Below are 7,849 nucleotides of genomic sequence, written 5' to 3' on the forward strand. Positions count from 1 at the left end.
TAATTAAACATGTAAGTGTCAGAAGGGCTCAAGAGAATGAGAGTTGCTTTGCAGAATGATTTAGAGTCTAAATCTGTACTGTTCAATATGGTATCGACTGTCCACAAGTGACCAGAAATGTGACTAGTCCAAATTGAGATGTTCTATGCCAAATACACAACAAATTACTGCATCCAAAAATTGTAAAATATCCCACAAGTTGTTTTTGTACTGACCACATATTGACTGATAGAACATAATAAGTGATATTTTGCAGATATTGGGTTAAATAAAACAGAGTATTAAAATTTCTATTTTCCACTTTTGAAATGTATGCACTAGAAATTATAAAATTATATATGTGGCTCATATATTTCTATTGAACAACACTAGTGTAAATGAAAAAATTGTTAATAATATGTCCAAATATTAAATCACTAAAATCAATATGCTTAAGATCTGGAAAAGTCTAAGATGTTTTCTGATATATATAGATAGTGGTTCCTGGGTCAAAACCCCGCCTTTCATCAGAAATATTTAGGATGATAAGTCTGGAAAACATCTTCCCCCATTTGCTCCTGAGTCTATGGCTCTGTGGTTTGCATCCTCAGCACTTCACTACATCTATCCTCTCCCAAACATCAATGGCTCCAATGGTCATATCCAACTACTTCCTTTCATTTGTACCCAAATTTCAGAGCAACCGACATATTTGAACACTCATTCTATGAGAAACCATTTCTACCTTTGTTGTCCACAAAACCATTTTCACCAAGCTCCTCTTTCACTGTACCTGTGGAATTCTCAGATGGTACTGTCTGTTCTAGCCTTGCAGCCTTTTAACTTGGGGATTCCCTGGGAATTGTTTTTTCTTATATTCACAATATATCCTTTAGAAGTGATCTCTCATCTCCTCCTATGGATTAGTTAGAAGTATTCACCTGCAAAAGAGAAAAAGACACACAAAAGAATCTACAGGGTTTTGATTAAATAGGGACTTACTTCTTCCCTTGCAGCAAGAATCAATCAGATGGGTAGGACTGGTGTTTAGAGATTTAAGATGTCAAGGAAAATATCTGTGTTCTCTAATGTCGGGCATTATGGCTAGTTCAGTTAGGCTATACTTTACACAGTCCAGACTAGAAAACAAACAAGCAAAAGTGGAAAAGAGGGCAGAGCCTTAACCATGAGAGCAAAAAGCTTTGCCACAAGTCCCCATTAAATATTGCCTTTGGTCTCATTGGTTGTAATTGTGTTACTGGTCAGAGGTATTTGTGAGGGATTCTAGGAAAGTGGCATTGGAAAAAGGGTGTAAAAAAAGTATTGAGTGAATCAACATACAATATATCCTTAAGACTAATGGAATTGGCACCTGCTATGTACAATATTACCTGAGTCTTTATGTGTACAAACTTCGTACTTTGGATCTACACGGTGGGACAAAAATTAATTATTTATTAATTACTGTATTATTTTCCATACAAACAACTGCAAACCTACTTTTGCTGCACCTGTATTTCAGAGTTGGCACAGGGTCTCCATGTTGTAGCGAGACAGTAATGAGGACACTGAAAATGTTGCACTGTTTGATACAGAAGCAGAAACAGCTAATAGACCCCCAAAATTCAAAATCAGACACCAAGTGGCATCATTTTCTCATTCATGCTTTCTAGTCAATGTAATTGTACTCCATATTCTCCATGAATTGTTGCCTTCATGGTGACAATTACCTTGTTGTCATGTGACTTTGGGCAGTCAAGCATGTCACAGGCAAACTAATGGTTGGTGTGCATTGATAGAATCATATGGATGAAGATGGAAAAAGCCATTCGGTGTTTGAGGCCAAGAAGGCATCCCCCCAAGAAAATAAAACTGTATTAGGGGCCAAGTCAAGAATACTCTGGTCAGGACTTGTTGCCTGTCCAGTGCTGTGGGTCATATTCACCTTCAGGGCTCTCTTCTCCTTCAGAGTGAAGTGGGTGGCAGTGCTGACCCTGGGTGTGGTGCCACAAGGTGCCAACCTGTATGGCTGCAGCAGGTGCAAAGTGGGCAGTGGGAAGAATTTAACCAGCACGGCTACATCTTGTCTTAGAAAGTAGTTTCCAGATAAAGCACTGGCGAGGATCAGACTTTCTGAAGAGAGGGAGAGCACCTTATGTGTCCTGTTATGCTGGGAAATGACTAAAAGATACTTGACTCTGAACCTTTGAAAACTCAGAACATGTTGCAGAGAAGAGTGTTGGGTTTGTTTTTCCTACAGTGAATCCCACTCCAGGTGATTGCAATGAACAGTCAAGCCTAAAAGATGTTTTATCTTATAAATCTATTCTTTTTCTTGTTCTCATGGGATATTGTACATCATGCATTTTTATTAATGGTATTTCTTGAAAAAGCAATATATGTAACAATCTACAAACTATTATAGACATCTGTAAATTCTGTAGTATGTATACTCTAAACACTGTTGGAATAATAATCAGCAGATTATTTTTGAATGTATACACTGTTGAATTTTTTAAAGATATTTTATTTAACTGAATAAGTGTCTTTATCAGGGTGATAGCTTTGAAGAATATATATATATAATCCTGTATAATAAAAGCCTAATGTGCAAATCAACCAAATGGCCGAACGACCAGTGGAACAACTGGTCACTATAATGTGCAATGACCACAAGGGGGCAGGTGCTCAGTGCAGGAGCTGCCCCCAGCCTGCAAGCCCCAGGCCAGCCAAGGTGGGTGCCAGCAGGGACCCCCTGATTGCCTCGCTGATCGCCCCACAGATGGAGGTGATCAGCGGTGGTGGTGGCAAGGGGTGGGGCCAGACAGTAAGTGGTGTGGGGCTAGCTGGCAAGTGAGCTGGCACTGCCCCCAATCGCCCCACCAATTGCCTTCAAGGAGGGTGCCAACAGGGCCCCCAGATTGCCGTGCTGGTCACCCCACAGATTAGCCTTGATCGCCGGCCAAGCCTAGGGACCCTACCCACGCATACATGAATTTCATGCACTGGGCCTCTAGTATATATACTAGACTCAGAGGGGGCATTCAGTGTCTATGGTAAGTAAGAAAGTTATCTTCCTTTTTGTTTAAATATGTTCTCAAAATGCTTGGTCATGCCAGTTCTTGGATCCCCTGATGGAATTCCCTGTGGCAGATGATTATTTTAGCAATGCAGAGTCTTGGCATTTGCTCTGGGTTTCCCCTTAGTGAGTAACAGGAGACGTTTTTTCAAAGACAAAGCAGCTTTTCTAAACTGTCTTCTGAAATCTGTGATTCTGGCAGTCATGGGCAGGGCAGGAATTTCCTTTCCACAACTCAGAATTATTGAGACAGTTGTCAGGCAGGCTCTACCTGCCTTTGTTCTCATGCTTAGGGCGTCCTTCTTACCTCATCGTTCCGCCCTCTTTAAAAAATCACCTGGGAAAGCAAGAATGTGACTAAGGCCATATTCAGTACCACTAGAGATTTTGTCAGAAGCCCAGGAAGAATTATTATAAACAAAATCCTCGACATATCTAACCGATGAAACTGGTCATTCAGAAGTTCTGAGCTCCAATAAAACCCCAGCTTGTCCTATGAAGTGCCATCACGTGGAAGGTCCTATTACCCCAGAGAAGTAACTTGGGGCTGATTGAATAATGTTAAAAGTGGGCCGTTCAGGCACAGAATAAGAAGATTCTTTCTTTTTTTTAACTAGTGCTTTCTAGAAGGGGAAGGGCATGCCCTACGTGTCTTTGGAAGTAGGAGCTGATAAACCCTCCATGAGGACTTAAGTGGGATTAAACATTTCTAAATGTCCATACAGTTTGGAGTCAATAAGAACATATGTTGTCCAACACTTCTGAAGTTTTATTCTCTTGGAGAACTTAATATGCTTTTAAAATATGGTTTTCTGGTCAATTGATATTTGTGAAACACTGGGTGTCATATTTCTTTCTCAAACATATTTCTTTCTCACATGGTGCACATTAGTCTATTAAATCTCCGGCTGGGCCTGTGTTTTAACCAAATACTTTACAAGTGTTTTCAATCCAAGAATTGGCTTTTGTCTTTCAAGGTTTGTTTTCAAGGCTTTTGGAAGAAAGGTTTTGTTTGGTTTTGCTTTGTTTTCTGAAAAATTCTGGTTAACTTGGTAAGGACACCAGCCAAATAAAGGGTTTAGGATGATCTATTGCCCTAATAATGTATATATTTTAAGCAATATGCTAAATTCCAGTAGTCAAAAAACATAAGACAGAATCTTAAAATGTGGGTCTTTTTAATTGAATTTATTGTGGGTGACACTGGCTGATAAAACTATGTAGGTTTCAGGGGTACAATTCTATAATACATCATCTGTATATTGTATTGTGTATTCACCAGTTAAAGTTTAAAATGTATGTGTTTTTTAAAATCAAGTCATCATGGCTTTCTTCTAGAATGACACCCATAGATTATTTAACTTCTAAACTATGCTACATAATTCAAAATACTTTACTGTAAAGCCCATAACTTTCTGAGCTGTTGTGTGGCTCACAGAAATGCTTGCTCAGAGGAACGGCAATGTTGTTACCTGCCCAGAATCATTGCACCTGGAAGAAGGGAGGGGCATCATTTTCACACCCTATTCAAGCAAACACTACTCATGAATGACTGTGGCAGCCATTTCAGTCACACAGCAGAAATATTGGCAAGCTGCATTTTATGAATGCTTTGCTCACGTAGATGTCATGAATCAGCTGCTTCCTTAAAAATAACTTTCTACCAGTGGTCGGCAAACTCATTAGTCAACAGAGCCAAATATCAACGGTACAACGATTGAAATTTCTTTTGAGAGCCAAATTTTTTAAACTTTAATTATATAGGTAGGTACATTGTTGATAACTTAATTAGGGTACTCCTAAGGCTTAGGAAGAGCCACACTCAAGGGTCCAAAGAGCCACATGTGGCTCGCGAGCCGCAGTTTGCTGACCACTGTATATTGAGATAGGATAGAAAGAAGGTAATTGGGAGAAGAATGCTGGTAAGAATTAGAGATGATGCTGACTTAATCTTTTCCTCTCATGCTAACAGTCACACATTTCTTTTGTTTAACTTGTATTCTTATATGGCCAGTAAAAAACATTTAGTTAACTGATGGGGTTTTTGTTAGTATTTTTTTTATCCTTTAAAGACTTTCACTGGCTTATAGAAAATGAACATATTAGACATACATATGTAATGATAAAAGGGGGGCTTTGACAAATGTTTTTCTTAAACTGGTAGGATACCAGAAGATGCATTCCAAATGGAAATTACACAAGTAAATAATTTAGCCAATGAATACTTTTTGATGAGTTCTGTGTATAAGGCACTTGATAACAGGCTGGAGACAGTTTAACTTTGAATGAGCTATGCTCTCTGACATCAAAGAGATGATGTTCTAGCAAAGAGGAGCACAAATAACTGTAGTACAGAAAATATACAATACAGACCATACATGAGATGCAAAGAAATAGAAGAGAAACTTCCAGCCGTAAGGATTAGGAAATATTACAGAAAAGGCATCATTCAAGTCAAATTTATATTTTTCCAATTATGATTATGAAAATGTTTTTATTAGATAAAATTGGAAAAACACACACATATTTTCTAAAGTCACTAAAAATTCTCTTATAATGTAGAGATAACTATTGTTGACCTTTTTACAACTTGTAATTTTCCTATATACCTACATGTGTTTCCAACATTATAAACACATAAAATACAGAGGTTGTAATGTTCTCAATTTATTTAAAATTATAGTCTAAGCATTTTTCTTTGCCATTAATTTTCTGTAAAATATCATTTTTTAATCTCTAGTAATAGGACATAGCTAGATCCTCTACTTCCAAATGCATATCCCTAATCTAGTTATGAGAAAGCATATCCTTATCTAGTTATATAACTGGCCAGTATATTTCAAAATGTCAAGTTCATGAAGAACAAAGACATACTTAGGTACTGTCCTTAAATGGAGGAGACTAAGGAGTCATGACATTAACTTGAACTCAGGATTCTGAAGTAGATCCTAGACCAGAAAAAGAACACTAGCAGAACAATTGGTGATATTCAAGTATGGTCTGTAGATCTGTTAATATCATATAAATGTTAACTTCCTCATTTAGGTAATAGTACTATAGGTAGATAAGATGTTAACATTGGTGAAGATGAATGAGGAATATGTATAGAAACTCCATGCAATATTCTTGTGGCTTTTTAAAATAAGTCTAGAATTATTTCAAAGTACAAAGCAAAAGAAAAAAGACAAAAAAGTGACTAAAGCATGAAAATTTAAAGCAAAAAATATGATTTTATGGCACCATAATATTTCATTATGTGGATATGTTTTAATTCAATCAACTCTCATTATTGGCATTTATTTTGTCATTTCTTTTTGCTATTACAAATAATAATGTAATGACCTTTCTATACATAAGTCTTTGCTAAAATGAAAGATATTCTATTATTGAAAGTGTGATGGAGAAGAAAAGATAAATTCATACATGGAAAAGAAATGGTCTGAGGAAATGTGTGAAGAAGCAGTCACCCAGCATGACCCATGTACTATGTGAAATCATGTTTCACGGAAGAGCAGGATCTTCTGGGAGAGAAGTTCTAGATTGAGCCACACTGGTAAGATGGGGTTACTCTGTAGTGGGCCTTAAGGTCATGGACTCTGTACTTCGGTTGATAGTTGATGTATTGGACATTTGCCTCAAGATATTTCTTTTTTTCCATTTGACTCCCTCTAATATCTAACATAATCTTTGTGATTGTTTTCAAAAGGATGCCAGGGATGTTGAGGAATAAAAAAAAATGTTTATGAGAATAGTAACATCATAAAAGAAACTTAGACTCTGAAAACAAGACCATTTCCTAAGTCTATGCAAAAAACATAGTTATTCCTTTCCATTTAGAATGGAAAATATTTGAAAATTTGACCTCTAATAGGCTGAGAAGAAGTTGACTATAAGGGCCAGAAATAGACCTGTAATCATTTGCCTTTGACATGTCCTGGAAATTGTTCATTTTTCACGATAATTGAATATAGATAGATGAAACAGTAATCAGCAAGTGCCCTTTACATAGATGAGATACATTTAATAATAGTACTTATCTTTAACTAACACCTTATGTATTATAAATCACATATTCAAAATGTAATCTAAGCTTCAAGAGAGACATGAGCTCAGTGATAGCTATTTTGAAGCCTATTACTCCAAAAGCTTAACCTTTAGTTAAAATTCTGTGAACCTAGTTTCAAGCCATTGAAGCAACTTATCTCTGTTATATGAATATTATATAAATACATTATGTCTTCCATTGAGTTATTCTTGATTGAATTTCTTAATATTGCAACTGGATTTCCTGTTCAATATTAACTTCTGAAAAGTAATACAGGACATTTCTGTAGTGAGTTAGTGTTTAGTATAGAGTTAACACTTTAACAGTAGGAGATATGGATATTTAAATTTAATCAATAGCTCCACAGCACACACATTTACATTTAACTGAGCTATTTCCTTTGGGTTTCCCATCCCTTTCTTCAGGGAAACAAATTTAAATGTATGATTATCTTTATGCTAATAGATTAGATGAGTGCCTACTAAGTTGGTTTTGAAGGCTTCTGGGCAAAATTACTGCCACCTCCAATGTCCCAATTATCAATAAAGGATGACTTTACAGGCTTATTGGCATGCAATAAGCTGTGGTATAAGAAGAATTATGCCAGATGTCAGTGCTGAAGCCCACAAGCCAAAGATTTCCACAGCGTGTACTCTCCCTTCGTATTGCAATACATGTTAACGAAAGCAACTTTGTTGACAGAGCGGGTGGGAGTTCCTGGTGGTCTTTGACTGGTGGGCCTTGAC

The 7,849-nt window shown here is 36.8% G+C and overlaps 1 pseudogene; it reads left to right on the top strand.

Moving 5' to 3' along the window:
* Nucleotides 1-1,519: 1,519 nt before the first annotated feature.
* Nucleotides 1,520-2,116, top strand: LOC102768885 (annotated as a pseudogene).
* The last annotated feature ends 5,733 nt before the right edge of the window (nucleotides 2,117-7,849 follow it).

The sequence above is a fragment of the Myotis davidii genome, unplaced genomic scaffold, assembly GCF_000327345.1.
Source record: "Myotis davidii unplaced genomic scaffold, ASM32734v1 scaffold313, whole genome shotgun sequence".
In the NCBI taxonomy this organism is placed as follows: Eukaryota; Metazoa; Chordata; class Mammalia; order Chiroptera; family Vespertilionidae; genus Myotis; species Myotis davidii.